Genomic DNA, 16,010 nt, shown 5'->3' on the forward strand with positions numbered 1-16,010 from the left:
GCTTTTGGTCTGTGTGAGACCATTCAGCTGGTGCCCTTTTGGCAGTTCCTGCGGGGAGTGCGCTGTGCCTGGGTCCACAGACAAGAATCCCCTGCGCTTTTCAGACAACTGAGTCACACACCCAGCTTACAACACAGCTCGCTCAGACCCAATTGCAACAGAGTTAAGAGTTTACCGGGTGAGACCAGGCCACAGAGACGGACCAAGATTTTGGCTCTGTTGCTCAACACAGCTAGATACTGTCAACAGTAAACTTTGAATGAGGTTGGACAACATCTGTGTTGTAACTCAGTCTTGTGTTTTTGTTGTAAAAGCAGGCGATGCCTAAAAAGCTGTGGAAAATTTACACATAAATATGGAAAGCAGTGGAAATGTTTGGACTCGTAGAAGTAGGAGGAAAAAGATGATTCTGTTTCACAGATGTAAGTGTTATATCTGTTTTTCTTCTGCTACAAAACAAAGACCCAATCTTTAAAAATTCATTGTGAAAGAATCTGAATCTACGCTTTGAAGCATGCTGCCTTAGAAGCCCTCTGRGTTCTGACTTACATGCCAGACAGAGGAATGGCAGGGAATATTGTCCCAAGGAAACTATGTTGAAATCAGAAGAAACTAGCAAAACCTGCCAGAACACTGGTCGGGGATGTGATTTTTTTGTGACCACATCCTTTTGGAATTCTGGTGCTTTTCAGTCACAGATGGACTCTTGGCACTGAGCTTTAGCATGTTCTGGTTTCATTCCAGTGCTAGTGGTAGGATGTTTTTGAGGTTGTTGGCTTTGTATGTTCTCTGGCTTTAAATAATTATATCTTCTGCTGTTATTTTGCTCCTACCAAATAAGTTGCAGCCAATTGTAAAAAAAGAATACTTTTAGCCCTACAAACACTACTGTGAAGGAAAAAGTGTTTCACAGTTGAGTGTATTGAGGCAAGCTTTTTAAAAATGTATAAAAATATTTGGTGCACCTAAATTTCATGAATGTTCATAGTAATTTTGTGCACTAGCAAATCAGCAATACACCTCACGTTTATTTAAATGTCCGTTAGTGATATTGTTTAATTTTATTTACTACTAAGAATGTATAATGGAGATATTCATGAACGTCCTATAACGTACATAGTTTTGAAAGATGTACAGTGCTCTGCAGTGCGTTATTGAGAAGCTGAATGCCAGAAGTGCTGCTGTGTCAATGCAGAATTCCTTGGGAGTGGTCTTTTGCTGCTGACAGCGAGGAAAGGTAAATTAGCCTGAGTGCTGTTTCATACCAGCTTGGCTAGTTTTCTTCTGGTGTCCAGTAATCCTGACCACAGTGAAGAAATACCCAGATCCAACCCTGGTGATCTGCCTGCTCCAAAAAACCCACCAAACTTAGCAACAAAGCTCTTGCGGCTTATACTGCTAGAAGCTTTAGTGTGGAAAAGACTTCTGAGGTAGGACTGTGTTATATGACTTTGATTTGACTCAATTTCAGCAGAATTGTCTTAAAAAAAAAAAAAAAAANAAAAAAAAAAAAAAAAAGTGAGAGCAAGTCTGCCTAAATAGCCATTCCTATTGGATCCAGTATTGGTTCAGATCAGGATGCAGATTATTTTTCTAAACATCTCCAGGACTGACATAGCCTCAGAAGCTAACCAGTAAAGCTGTTGATAGATGTAGAACAGAATGCAGGTCTATCCATCTTGTGTCTTAGCTCCAAAATCATCCTTTGAAGAAGACTTCCCAGGACCAGTCACGTTTTGCCATTTATCAGCACTAAATTCACTGAAATTTTGCCTTTTGAAGTTTCATAAAGCTGAAGAAACCTTGTCTAAGCTCTCTAGATGCTTAGAGGCATATTTCTTTTTGTTGTTGTTGTTTTTAACTAAGTCTTCCTTTAACTGCAAAAAAAAAAAAAAAACCCACCAGGAGATGCTTTATGCTACTTTCCTGTTTTCCAGTATGACAGATGCATTGGAAAGCGTAATGCACTCTAACAAACAAGGAAACTTTGCATATTGAATATAGCACATGAAATAATAAAAGAACAACAGCTGCTGAGAGACAGAAAGAAAAAAAGAGATAAAAGTTAACTTGAGTTGTGTTTTATATGAAGAGCTTTGAATTCAGTCAGATTTAAAATTCAATGCCAAGTAAATTTACAGACATCTGGGAAATCAGGTCACATACTCTGTTAAGTCTGCTCCTATTRGTATGAAGCAGAGCACATGGAAATACAAGTCTGTCACAAGAGCACCCTTTTTCTTTCATAAAATGACAATTTAACAATTACATTTGTGCAGTGATAAGTGTGGCCGGTGATAACTGGAAACAGGATAAAATCACAAAGGGGCTATACTGGGATGCAAACTTTTTCAAAGTTTAAGGCTGAATATACAGGTTCATTGAGGCATTTCTTTACAGCAATTGAGCCAAATCTACCCTTGCTAAATCAGTGCTAATAAAATCTTGTGCATCGGGACATTAACTTACCCCTGAAGGAATTAAGAAAGCACACATACATYACTGCAGAATAAATAACTGTTTATAGTGAAATTATTTCATTGGATATTGGTGTACAATTGCCACTGATTTCAGCTGTCAACATGAAGCCAATAGAGACAATGTATATAGCATGCTGCCCTATATTCCCAGTTGTCTAAAAGTGTACTTTGCATTGAATGTCAAATTAGACTGACCTTGAGCAGCCAAGTATTTGTTCTTTGTCCATTTCTAAAAGCTGGAGTAAATTTATTGTGATTGTGATCTCTTACAGTGGACTTGAAACTTGGAGAATGAGGCAGACTGTGCTCAGGAAATGTGGGTGAAGCTGTGTGGGCTGATCAAGTTGCTGAATCAGCTTTAGGAGTTGCATCTGCTTACAAGCAAGTGTCTTTGTCCACAATAGGTTAATGGACAGGAGTCTGAGATGATCTGTGCAGTGTCCTAAGCGCTAATATACAAGCAGTGGTCTCATGGTTACGGCAGTAGTACTTGCTCTAGCTTGCCATATGAGAAATAGGGAGAAGATAAAAACGGTACAGCCTACTTTATGCCTTTTCATTGTATTTTACCTTCCACCCACCACTCCTGCAAATATCTTCCTGGTTACAAGTCCTCACAGGTGTTTTGAGTTCCAGAAGTGGAGGTGGGTCTCCCACGCTTTCCCAGGAGGAGGGTTGAGAGAAATTGTTTTGGCTTTGATTTTAAATAATATTAGTTTAAGTGCTTATGAGGTAGCAAAGCAACGTAAGATGAGACATGTTCTGTCGAATTCTAGTTTGAATTTTCAGAAATGTACTTAGTCCTCAACTGGGCATGCTCCTCAGTAATACTTTAAATGCAGCTGAGAAATAAAGCACAGTAGTCATGCATGCTGCATTGCTTTCTTGCTGGAAGTACATAGCAAGCTTAATAAAGCTCAAAGAAGGTATCCACTAAAAACCTATCATTGTAGGCTCTGCATGCTTCTTGAATTTTAACAAGCGGTTCCTCCTGTATATATTCCATGAATCCTTTCAACCTCTTAATAATTCTAAGAGGCCCAGCAGGTCTGGCCGCTCACCTTTTTGTTTGCAAATATCAGAGTAGAGATTGCACAAATTTTGGCATATGTGCCTGGAGCTTGACAACAGTGTTTGGACTGAGCCAACAGTGGGTACTACACATCACGCAGCATTCTGTCATTTCGTCAAAAACTAAGTAAAAAAATGTTTAGCCCTGTCAGTTGTAAAGAAAGCCAAAATACATGCATGTTATGCCTGCCTGAGTCTCTATGCAGCCTGAACCAGTAGTTCCAAAAACCCATAAAAGCTGACTGATGACTTGGAGGGAAAGTAGTGGGATACTCTCTGTTTTCTTTCCATAGTCTACTGAGAGAGAGTGTGAGCAAGTGGGACTCCTCCAGAGGATGATTCAGTGCTTAGGCATCCTTGTAGGACTTCTCTGCAAAGTTAATCTAAGCAGCCTTCATAGCCAGATAACATGAACTGCCATTTGCACCGACATGGACAAGCAGTACAAAATTATTTCCTTACAGCCCTGTTGGGAGACCAGTAGCCTTCTGCAGGGAGGTAGTAGTAACCAGCTGAAGTGCTGATATAGTTGGAAATTGTCACATTTCTGTCATAGGATAATGCTGTGATCAAGGCTTGTTTTTCAGGGCTTTGTTGTGTTACTGAATTTCCAAGTTAAGCTTTTATTTTTCTCCTCAATGGCCTCTTTATCACACTGACCTTTAATGGATCCATCCACTGCCTGAGTTTTGGAAATTAGGCTGCTACTTTTGCTTCTGCTTCTGGTTCTAGAGTCAGCTTTTCTACTGTGGGGATCTGTGCTCTCCAGCTGCTTTGAAGAACAAGCCAGAAGGCTAGGCCAGTTTTACCGCAGATTTTCTTGCACAAAGCAAATTCTCACCTGGCTGGGTAAGGTCTCCTTTCATCATCTCTGCCTTGCTGTAGAGTTATAAAGAGGATTGCACAGAAATCAGAATCTGCCCTTTCCTCTTTTCTGATCAAGGATGGTAGGTCTCTCCCTTACAGCTGTTCAAAGTGTTTAATGCAGCAATGATAGGGTGGTGGACCCAGTGCTATCAGAGCAAATCTAGCTTGGTATYGTTCCAGAAGCATCGGAGCCTGAAATCAGTTATTCATATGTAGTGTATGATATTTCAGTCTCCTGTGTTTCTTCTTCATTTACTCATCTGATTTTACACTCCCTCATAAAAGCTTAGAAGGTGTTATCTGGGGTTGCTCTGTGGGCTATACTGGATATGAGCCAGTTTGTACCAGCTGGYGAGACAGACCACTATTTTAAAATAAACGTCATATTTTTTTCAGAGAGGGGGGAAAAAAAAAAACACAGAAAGAACCAAATCCCATTGCAGCCTCCAGTATTTTAAATGTTGAATTTCCTATCACATTTTCTCGGTGAGGATGAAAAGCCTTAAAAGAAAATCGGACTTTGTAATCAGATGATGATGCATGAAAGGATGTGTCTGGATAATGTGACACCTGATCCTAACCTTCATTAATGTGCTTTAATTGGATTAAGCTCTATGAAAGGCCTTTTCTTCTTTTTCAACACCTTCAGGGCTCTGGGCTGCACAATGTGAATGCACAGAACATCCTGCAAAAGGGCACTTGTCCAATCTCATAGACATATGCTGTACATCCTGACACTAAGTTAACATAAACAGAGCTTATCTTCAATGACATGGCCCCTAGGGTGCCGGAGAGTGGTGGCCATCAAATGCTGATTGGGCAGTTACAAGATTTGTTGCAGCATTTGGAACACTAAATCCCTTTACAACCAAATGGGTTGCTGCAACAGGGCTGGAGACTGTCAGCACACCTATCAGCTCTTCAAGCTATTTTTAATAAAAGCACAGATTATAGATGATTGACAAAGGGACAGCTTTTGYGGCTGTTGCTGATATTGAGAATGTTATTCCCTGCGTTCTTTCACAGTACTCAATAGGACTACCTGGGGAGTAAGGTATTAGTGAGCATAAGCCAAAGTGGCAACCACTCACATGAAATGATGGGCAGCAGCAGAAGAAACATATGTTTTGCTTCACTGGATTGGAAACCTATTCCGCAGCATTTTAAACTATTTTTGTGAATAGGGTTTACTTGCACAAGTAGTTTCTGACATCAGGCTCCAGACTTGCTCATTTTTTTCTGCTTTTAAAGATTCAGCAAATGCAGTACTGGCAAATTCCTCACAGTCACTCTAGTGGATTTGCATGTTACATATGGGCAGCTAAGGGGAAAAAAAGATTAGAGAGAGAAATAATTAAAAACGGGCTTAAAAATAGGGGTGGGTGGGAGAGGGGAACTGAGTGCTGAAGGTAAAAAGGGAGGAGAGAAGGTTTCAAAAAAAAGAGAAAAGAAATGCATTTCATGTCACATGAAAGAAGGCATCTCATGTTAGCCCAGTTTGCAGGTCACCAAGTCTTTCTCTTAAATAGTGCTTTCCTCTGCAGAGTGTTGAACACTTTAGCCCTGGCAAAATGCACTAAAACATGCGATTAAATATAAGTCATTGAGTATGATTCTGGCTATTGCAGTTGTACATTTGAGTCGGAGGTGCCATTTTATGTGTGTATTTCTGAATGTCTGGTCTTTTAAACCTCATTAAAAGCAGGGACAGCTGGTTTTGAGTATCCTTACAATATTATCTTTTTGTGTTCTTGAAAGATTTTTTTTTTTGTTTAACATACTGTATTTACAGTAATATTGGAACTATGATTTCACGGGAAGCTACCAAGTATATCACAGCTAGAATACTTTGTGCAAAGAATGTTCCCACAATATGTCTTTTGGGATGTGTCTGGGGGAAAGCCAATAATTCTGAAATATTTTATATTGATTCATGATTCTCCAAATGTTATTTTTGTCTTCTAAATCATAGTGTGGCACATTTAAGATTTATTTCTCTTCCATATTTTAACAGTTGTTTGTCAAAGGTCTTCGTCCTATTTTTAAGATGACTTTTGCAGCTTCCTTTTTGCTTTTTATTTATTCACATGGTTCCAGAATATTTGATTTTTACTTTGGGAATACTTTGACTTTTGGTCTTTCCYGCAGGATTAACACATTGTCTCTCTAACTTAAAAGAGATTGCAAATTTTGCACAGCTTTCAGGAGCTAGATTTGGTTTTTATTTGCTGCTTGAAGTCATTAGTGTGGATGGTGGCTAAGCCAATTTAGGAACAGGCTTGTTTGTCTCCCTTCTCACTCCTTGATGTGATTAAGTTTTTCCTGTTGCTTGTTGGTGTTTTGCAGCCTATGCAAGTTTATCTTTTTCTTGAAGGAGAAAGAAATAGTGGTTAAAAGTAACAATCTTCTGGGGCCTAAACAGCTCCTTAATGCATAGCATTTTGTCACAGCATAGTAACATACCTCTGTCCCACTGAATCTGATGCCAAGCAGAAAACCTAATACTTATTCAGGAGAAAGTTCATAGAGGGAAATTACAGACACAGAAATACACCAAAGTTGAACATTTTACAATCACTATCAAATCCCCTTTGAGCAATCAAGGCCACTWTATTGTGAAAAGGCTGTGCTCCATTGCCAAAGACATGATGTAAACTAGTATCTTCATTTAACCTTAATAATTCTGTGTAATCTGCACATGTTTTTACAGCTTTAGAACTAGGGTGGCTTTCCTTTACACCTGTTTTTTTTTTTTTTTTTTAAAGGCAATCTGTCAAGTCTGAGGTCCAGATGACAGTTAGACTAATTATATAAATTGCTAAAATTATTCAGGTCAACATAATTAAGCGAAGAATATTCTTACCACCCACATATTATACCTAGATTTGTACTGTAAGAAATTATATAGGAAAAACATGCCTTCAAAAATAGTAAACCCCCTTTCACATAGTTCTTATATGCCATAAAAAAGCCATAAAGAACACAATTCAAGTGTTTTTTCTCTTCCTTTCTAGGTCACCTTTAAATAACTTCATTCCGCTATATTCACTGACCTCTGAAATGGAGCAGTCATCCAATGACAGCCTGCTTCAGGCTAAAACTCTTTTTCTATTCAAACTGCAATGTTTTCCATTAATAAACTCTCTAAGGTCACACGTTAGTAACCAAAGTATATGTGTAGTTTGTAGCAACCAACAGTGCTGCAGAACTGCTTTAAAAGATCACGTGTTATCAGCACATCAGAGTGGTGGCAGCACTGGTACATGCAACTACAGCCTGCCAAAACCAGCAAAAGATGCCTTGTTTGTGCATATTGGCTTCGAATTAACAGCTCTCATGTGCATCTAGGTTAGGTGCACACCATTCTCTGAGAGCGTGGCCTCACCTTGCTCCGAGCATCCACATTTAGCATGCCAGTAGCTCAGCCGAGTGCATTGACATTGTTCATAAGGCAGCCCAAGMTCAGGCTGCCTACAAATCCCACCTGCCCTTGTAGCAGAGGCTGGAAGGTCACAGGTGATCTGTAAGCCCGATACAGGCTGTGTGGAACACATGGTGACCTGGCCTGTTTCCCTCCCCTTTCCTCATGCACAGATATCTGTGTTTGTGCTTCTCTAAGAAGGGAAGAATGAACCTAGATTTCCTCTTTTTCATATTCTTCCTCCCATGTCCTCTGTTCTTCTCTGAATAGCTAAAATGTCTTGCCCTGGCATTTAGGTGTGTGTCCACCCAGTGTGGAAGCCACGATGTTTCAGAAATTGAAGAAGAGACCAAAGAAAAATTTTGAAATAGCATTGACGGTGTTGATCAGTTTATCTACAGGCTTAAGTAATGTGATGGTCACTGTTGCAGGGGACTGAACTTGATAGCCTAGAAGGACTTTTAATTTGTATAGCTTAAACTTCTTTGTTGTTGTTGGAGACTTCCCCAGTTGTCTCCAACCCCCAAAACGGAAGGACGGTGAAGATATCCCCCTTTTCTCTGTCCACAAACAGCTTAAGTCTGAAACAGTGTAAATCAGTTAGCCTGGTGCTACACAAGCTTGTCTTGGTATTTTCAGATCCAGCTTGTTTCCTGTTGATCTCTGTATTGCACTGTATGATTTGCTAGGTCTCTATTAGGTCAAAGATTTCTGAAGTGTACTGCATTATGTGCTATAAATATGTATGTTGTATATATACAGTCATTAAATACCATTCCTTTATTTTCCTTTAAGTAAACTGCTTGAAATTCTTTGCCTCATTCAAATAAATGGGAGCAAGTTCAAAGAGCGGCATTCTTTTTGAAGACATCTTAGCATAGAGGCCCTTTTTCAAAGCATTGCATTTGTCCAACAACAACCTGTAAGAGAGTTTATGACAAAACTTCCTCTTGCTGGTCCTCTCACATGTCACTTTGGAAAGGAAAGCCAGAGAATGCAGGTGATGCTTGCAAGCTTCAAAGCTCCCTGTCTCTCTCTTGAGAAAGAGACCAAATACCCTGAATTCTGTGTATCATTCTGGCCTGTCTGCTCCATAGTTTGGAGCCAAACATATGGTAACTGGCTGTGGGCAAGGTCTTCCAAGCTGACAGAATGGGAATGCTGGCTGTCAGTTCATCTGCCCCATCTCTCTGCAGCTTCYGAGGAACATCTATGTTATCACTGTTGTGCTGATATTTGAGTGGGTCCAGACTTTTATAGCTCCAACCAGGAAAGCCATCAGGCACTCCAGAAAGCCATGAACCTGAGCCAAATGCAAGAGTGCATTTGGAGACAAATTAAGGAGTGAGAGCAGAAGAGTTGCATCTGTCAGGTCAATCTGGGTGCAAAAAGGCTTTTGAGTTGCTGAAATAGAAGAGGAATTTTACCATGTTGAACTTCTCATGAGAAATCAGACTGCCCTTCTGCATCTTCCTCTCGAGGCCTGTGTGAATCAGCCAAAGTGGTATGCGGTTTACAGTAAGATTCTGGGGGAAAAAAAAACAAAAGCCCTGAGAATTCCTAGGAGATAAAGATGCTTATTTTATAAAGCCATTGTACCATTAAGCTGTATTTTGTGCCAAGGGCAAAATGTTAACAAGTAGTAGTGGTCATCATTAATAGCAATTTAAAAGCATTATTCTCTTTTCTGGGGAAGGACTTTGAGAAACTGACTTCATCAAAAATCCATTTCCTTTCAAGCATTTTACCACTACATTATTGATATTGTTTCCTTTTTAGGGTATCATTTACACATAACTATAATCCTTCCCTTTCTTAATTAGTCTGTATGTCTTCTAATTGCTGGATACAATCTGTGGAAAGAACAAGGCAGGTAGATTGTTCTTAATAGGAAAATCAGGATGCATACTTCAATTTGATACACACCTATGCATGTAGACATGTATATATGTATAGCGTGTGTGTGCATGTCCTTACAGAATTTGCTCTGCTCACTTTCTTAGCATATCACTGAATCTGAGCTTATTATCTTACCTTGAGGTTGTACTGGTACAGGCTGATTTAAATACTGATGTCRCTCTCAGGAAGATCAAGAAGGATCAATCGATAGATACTGCTAGAGGAGTATTTACCAACCAGCTAAATGTCATGTGTCTGATGTGCTGCAAATCCAGTGGTGAGGTGCGGAGTAGCCCCCTAGCAATTCCTTAATCAGTGAAACTTGGTAACATAGGCTTAGTTAGCTACACCTCTGAGGGCTACCTTTCCTCTGGGCTGAGGAGAACTGACAATCAGTAATTCAAGCCCATAAAATTAGATTGACTTTGTCTCTTTTTTGTGAGACATGTTTTGCTTCCCATGTGTCATAGTTTTTGTGCTAACATAAAGTTGGAAGCCAGATGCAAAATGGGATGCTATTTTTGCTATTCCCCTGTGACAGTAATAATAGTTCTATGGAATATATGACAAAGGTTTTTGTTGTTGCTGGGGGTGAGGGGTAGTTTGTGTGGGTGTAATAATAATTAATAGTATATACATCTTTTAGTTGGGAAGATCCATGCAGAATCTTCCTCAAATTGTTACTTCCTCAGATCCTGAGTACCTTTGTTTCCCCCCTAAAGCTATGCCAGTTACTTGTAGGATTACGCAAAGCACATAATGTTGTTAAAGTCTTTTCTTCCCCAAAATTTGCCTGTGCATCTCTGTTCCCTGAAGAATCTCAGGGAAGTAAAATGAAGCAATGTGATGGGTGCAGAGGTCGTTAAGGTCAGGATTGCAAAGCCAGAAGTAGGGTTTGAATTTAGTTCTAGGGTTTCCTGAGTTTCCATGTATAAATGCAGAGGGCAGCAGCAGTCAAATATTGTTTCTAGAAGATGGAAAGAACCAGAATCTTGAAAGCCTCTTTGGAAGAAGCAGGTAAAGGTGCCTATAGAAGGGGATGAGCTCAAGGAGTTTCTGGCAAGCTCTGCTTAGAGGAAGAAAGAATTCCCTATTTCATATATTATCTCCAAGCAGATGTAATGCAATAAAAAAAATTTTTCTGGTCAAAACTATAACTTTCATGTAATTAATATAAATACAATATATGAAACTCTTCTGAGGAAAAAAAAAAGTTAAAACATTCTTCTTAAACATGCTATTTCTGGACATGGTATTTCTGGTACAGYATATAGTTTGAATGTAGAAGTTTGGAAGCTTATGCTTCCTGACCTGATTTGAATTCTGAGGTCGGCTCAAATGAAGTAGGTTACAAGATGGTTGAAATTACCTTCAGGCTTAACTAGAACTTCAATCCTTTGCCCATAAATAAACATAACTTTATTAGAATCTTTCTTCYGGGGACATCATGGATTTTCCTAGAAAGTAATGTAATTTAGTTATTTAGAGCTGCAACTGTCTCCCAATCAACTGCTATCAAATCAGTCTCAAAGTTATTTTTATCTAATGGTGTATAAAGTAACCATTTCATGAATAAAGATGGCTAATAATGACTCATATATAGCAGGTTCCTCTTTCATTATAACCTGAGTAATCTAATCTAACTTGGATTGTTTGGAACCTCTTCAGGGAAAAACAGATCTGGGTTTCCAAACTAATCTCCATTTATACCCAAATGCCTTGGTCTGGAAATGTTTTGGAGATTTTTCCTAYTTTGTCATAAAGTACTACTGCCTAAAAATTTTGAAGGCCAAAGCGTCTTCTTTCATTAGTGCTGGTGGACCTGTGCAGCTACCTTCATGCTAGTTCCCTGACTCCACTAGTGTCTCTTCAAAGCCATGATAGCAGAACAAAGATCATACTAAAAGTGGGAACATTTTTATTTGTGAATTGTGGGAGGATGACATCAAAGGAGGTCAATCGAGCAAACATCCCAAAGACAGATATAAAAAAGGCTTACATTTTTATGTGTATTATTTAATAGGTGGAAAGGTAAGGTAATACCATATATTTTGCAGCTGATTATAACGCTTGCAGAATTTGAGGGATAACTTTTATAGTAAGCCACTATAGGCTAAAATAAGAAGTGAACACAGTTTTTTAGTGAGGACATTATAAATGACCCAAAGAAAAAGTTAGAAATACATTGTGGTAGAGATCTAGGCTGTATCCTGTTTCCCACTTTCTTCTCTACCAATAACACACACCACTCTTGCTCAAAGTTGGCTGTGCTATCCTGTCTCATAGTCACAGATCACCTGCTTCTCCTGTTTCCTTTAAACATCATGGTGAAGGAAAACTGACTCCTTCAAGTTGTTATCTCTTTTTCACAGCTTGCTGTGAGGACAAGATGGGGATAGAAGAGGCAGTTTTAATTTGTTTACTTACCTTTACTGAGTCACAACAGGCAATGGATATAGTCTGTCTCCAAATGAGTATTTCTCTTGTGGTACAGCAACACCCACATAACTTACATAAGCAAACCTTGTTGTCAAGTTACTCCCAAGATGAGTTTTGAAGGGAAGAATGTGCAATACTAGGCAGTACTAGAAACAAATGGTGTCCGGACAGGATTTTCCTCCTCAGACAATAAAGTAAACGCTGTCTCTGCCCCCTATGTATGTAATTGATTCAAGGTGGCCTGTCTTGGGTAAATACTGAAAAGCAGGGGAAGGAGTGTGTGTGTCGGGGGGGAAATTAAAAAAAAAAAAAGAGAGAGGGGGTTTATGTACATGCTTCAGCTTCTTGGTTGGGTCTGTCTTCTTGCTGTTAGCTTTGTGCAGTGTTATGTTATTCCAGAAAAAGAAGAGCATAACAGCTGGTCCCAATTATCTTAACTACAGTGTGACTACACACACAAATGTCCCACATTTCCATTTAGTTCTATTGCTTAATGAATGAGTTATTAAAAAAAGGAAAAAAAGAACTGTGATGTTGGTATTCTACTTCACCATTTGTTTCTGTTTACTCACATCAGTGAAGCTCAGCTGACATGATTTCCCTGATCAGAGGCCAGCATACTGGATCAGAGAAAAAAGCTTTGTGTTATTAAACAGACACAATAAAAAAAGACTGTATTTGATACAGGATAACATTAAAAGTTCCTCCTGGAACTAAATGACATCTTTTAAGAACACTGCAAATGAGGACAACCCTACTAAGAAGAGTGCCTTTTTTATTTCAGATAAAGGTAACTGAAAATCACCCAGCATTTTGGACCGGAATGACCTTTATCAAAGTCAAAGACTCCTGGCTATAGCACTTTATTAAGGCAAAAACTGTATGCTCTGTTCTGTCCTTGATAAAGGTCACGTGGGACTAAATGTCAGACCTTTTCAATCTATTCACCTTAAGTAAAAACACTGTTTTATGTACTAAAGCTGTCTCAATTCATTTAGCGTTTTAAGGAATTATTTGGGTCCAGTGTGCCCAGAGGTTTTATGTTAGCTTGTAACAAATGAGATACTGAGTTTGGAACAGCCGGCACCCTGGAGCACCTGGTTTATGCTTTCGAGAATGAAGTCATGCTGTTATTCCACTTCTGTTCAGTGCTCTCCTTGCCCTTTCAGAAGTCAGGTGCGAACAAAGGGGAATGCTTTAGGAGAAAGTGAGGCACTCAGACGTTATGGTGAGTAATATGTTATTAATATCTAGCTAGAGCTTTTTTGGGCTGTCCAGATTTAGTTTTCATCAAAGGCCAATTTTCTCTTGCACGTGACACAAAGGCCCTGTGCAGGAACCATTCTCTTGCCAGATATGGTCTCCTCTGCCTGGTTGCCCTCACTGCTTTCTTATGACCTTATCTACAGGCTACTTTACAAATGAGCTGCAGCAGACCCTGCTCAATTCTCTAGCAACTGTTTATCGAATAACTGGATTGGCGATTTGGGTGAAAAAGAATGCCTCGGAGTCAGTGAATACATTTACATGTCCTCTTCTTTGAGCCAGCACTCAAGAATACTTTTCTCAACAATTTCTTATCATTTAGCTAAGTACAGATAACACATATTACTTATCATTATCTGTGTCTCTGGCCAGAAGACCTCAGCCCACAAAGATGAAGGGGTTACAACCTCAGGAACAGGCAAGATCTGGGTGTTCGCTGTGGAGAGCTGTGGAGATGGGACCTTGTCAGTATAGGTACTGTAGCTATCAAAGACTTCCAACTTTCTAATTTGGAAAAGCTCAGTAAATCTTTTGGGGTGGCAGTGTGGCTGTGACCATGTGGAACTGTGAGGAATATATGCCTGGAAAGTCTTAGGGCCTTGAGGACCACAGGAGGCTTGAGAAGGTAACAGAAGTGTATGGCAAGCCTGGTCAGTCCCAGGTAAGTAGATAAGAGGCGATAGTTTCCTACACCAAGCAAGTCTTTCAGCTTCAGCTGTGTGACAGAGCAGAACAAGTGCATTTGTGGAGAGAGCTGGCAAGGGTAAGTTCTTTTCTGGTTCTACATGATAAACTCCAAACAGCCATTTTGTGGTCAGAGAAGAAAAAAGAAAAGAGGAGAAAAGAAAGAAGAGACGAGAAGACCTGACTTTGCCCTGGCCCTGCAAGTTGCTGGTAACAATTATATTCTTGCCAAAGAAAGATTCATTTTTCCTGATGGTCTCCCTGATCAATCCATCCTTTCCTCCCTTTCCCTCTTTACCACTGATTCCCCAGCTACCTCCAAAGAGATTCTGAAGAGACTCTGTTCAGGCTTGATTCAGCATGTAGGGTTAATTTGGTGATTATTTTGACCAAACTAGCATGCCTGATTTGGCATTTGGTTTTGCAAGATGCCAGTGTCTTTCTTCTACAACTCATTTCATCAGAGCACAAACTTGAGCTCATTTGCTGCCTGGCTTCAGGAACGCATGTGGCAGTTCTCTTACTCTGGTGTGTGAGGTAAGTTGTCTGTCAGAAGCAATAACCTAATTGTGAAATAGGCATTGGAAAAATCTCTAGATGGGTGAAAATTGTCTCTGAAAGGGTAACAGCATAATCTGGAGAAACCAGAATGAATTTTGAATATTTTTAACAATTTGCCTTGAGAAATAACTTGTTATCTTATTCATGTTTCATATAGTTTCTCTTGTTTTTCTAATGTATCTATTTATACCCTTCTGGATTGCTCCCTGACTTAAAAAAGAAAAAAAACCCATGATTATTACTTACATGATATTTCAGTTATGATAAAATACTCCATTTAATATTGAGGGCAGAATTATTGAAGTTGCTCATTATTAGTCTAATTCGGTTCCCGTTTAATCAATGCTACCTGCCATTTTGACTCCAGTCTGAGTAGCATTAGACCAGTGCAAGCTGCATTTGAAAATGTTATCCTAGAAGAATTATGTATAGAATTTACTATATATTATATAGAATATCTAGAACTGTTGTTTGCTTTACAGAAAGAAAGGTTGGGTCACAGCACAAGCCATTCACTCAGATCCATCCCTTATTTTGCTAAGTAGGACAAACAGAATAATGACACACTCATGGTCATACACTTTATTTGCATTCACCTGTCTTAGAAATAATGGCATGTGGAATTGGTTAAAGTGACAGAGTGTCTAACTATGACTTACCAGACTGAATAATGTGATGGAAGAAAGACAAAGGTTGTAAAAGCCTGTAATACACATATTCTTGTATTTGCAGATAAAAGTTGTATCTGCAAGTAAATGAGCAGCTATTTAAACAATAGTCATGCTTTAAAACTATTTTGCTATTTTCATGGAGGAACCACCAGTCCTGACCTGTCTACATCTAGTTTGGTTATATCAGGTAAAACAAGAGGTCTGGACACTTACAGTGCAATCTGAGCAGATTACACTAGCTAGATTGTGGGAGGTTAGATTTTCTAACTGTTCTGTTAGAAAAAATAACAYACTATAAAAGCTTCATTTTCTCTCTTGTGACAGGATGTGACTTCCTCCTTTCACTCTCAATTAAGACAGCCTGTCAGAGGAAAGGAGTGAGCCTGGCAACTTGTCATTCACTGGGGTAGAAATCTTGTTTGGGACCTGGGCTGAGATCGTCTAACCCTGAGGCAGAGGCTAACTGAACCACCGTGAAAGCAAGTGTTAGGCTTTGTGAATTTAAGAGGGGATTTTTGTTGCATAAACCAGGTCCATGGCAGCATTTTGTGTGATATCAAAGGAAGCTACTGTATGAAAAGTCACTTGGTCAAAAAAAAAAAAAAAAAAAAAAAAAGTTGTACAAAAGACCTTTGTGTAAGTATCTCACAG

Source organism: Apteryx rowi, unplaced genomic scaffold (genome assembly GCF_003343035.1).
Source record: "Apteryx rowi isolate R43461 unplaced genomic scaffold, aptRow1 scaffold_215, whole genome shotgun sequence".
Taxonomy (NCBI): domain Eukaryota; kingdom Metazoa; phylum Chordata; class Aves; order Apterygiformes; family Apterygidae; genus Apteryx; species Apteryx rowi.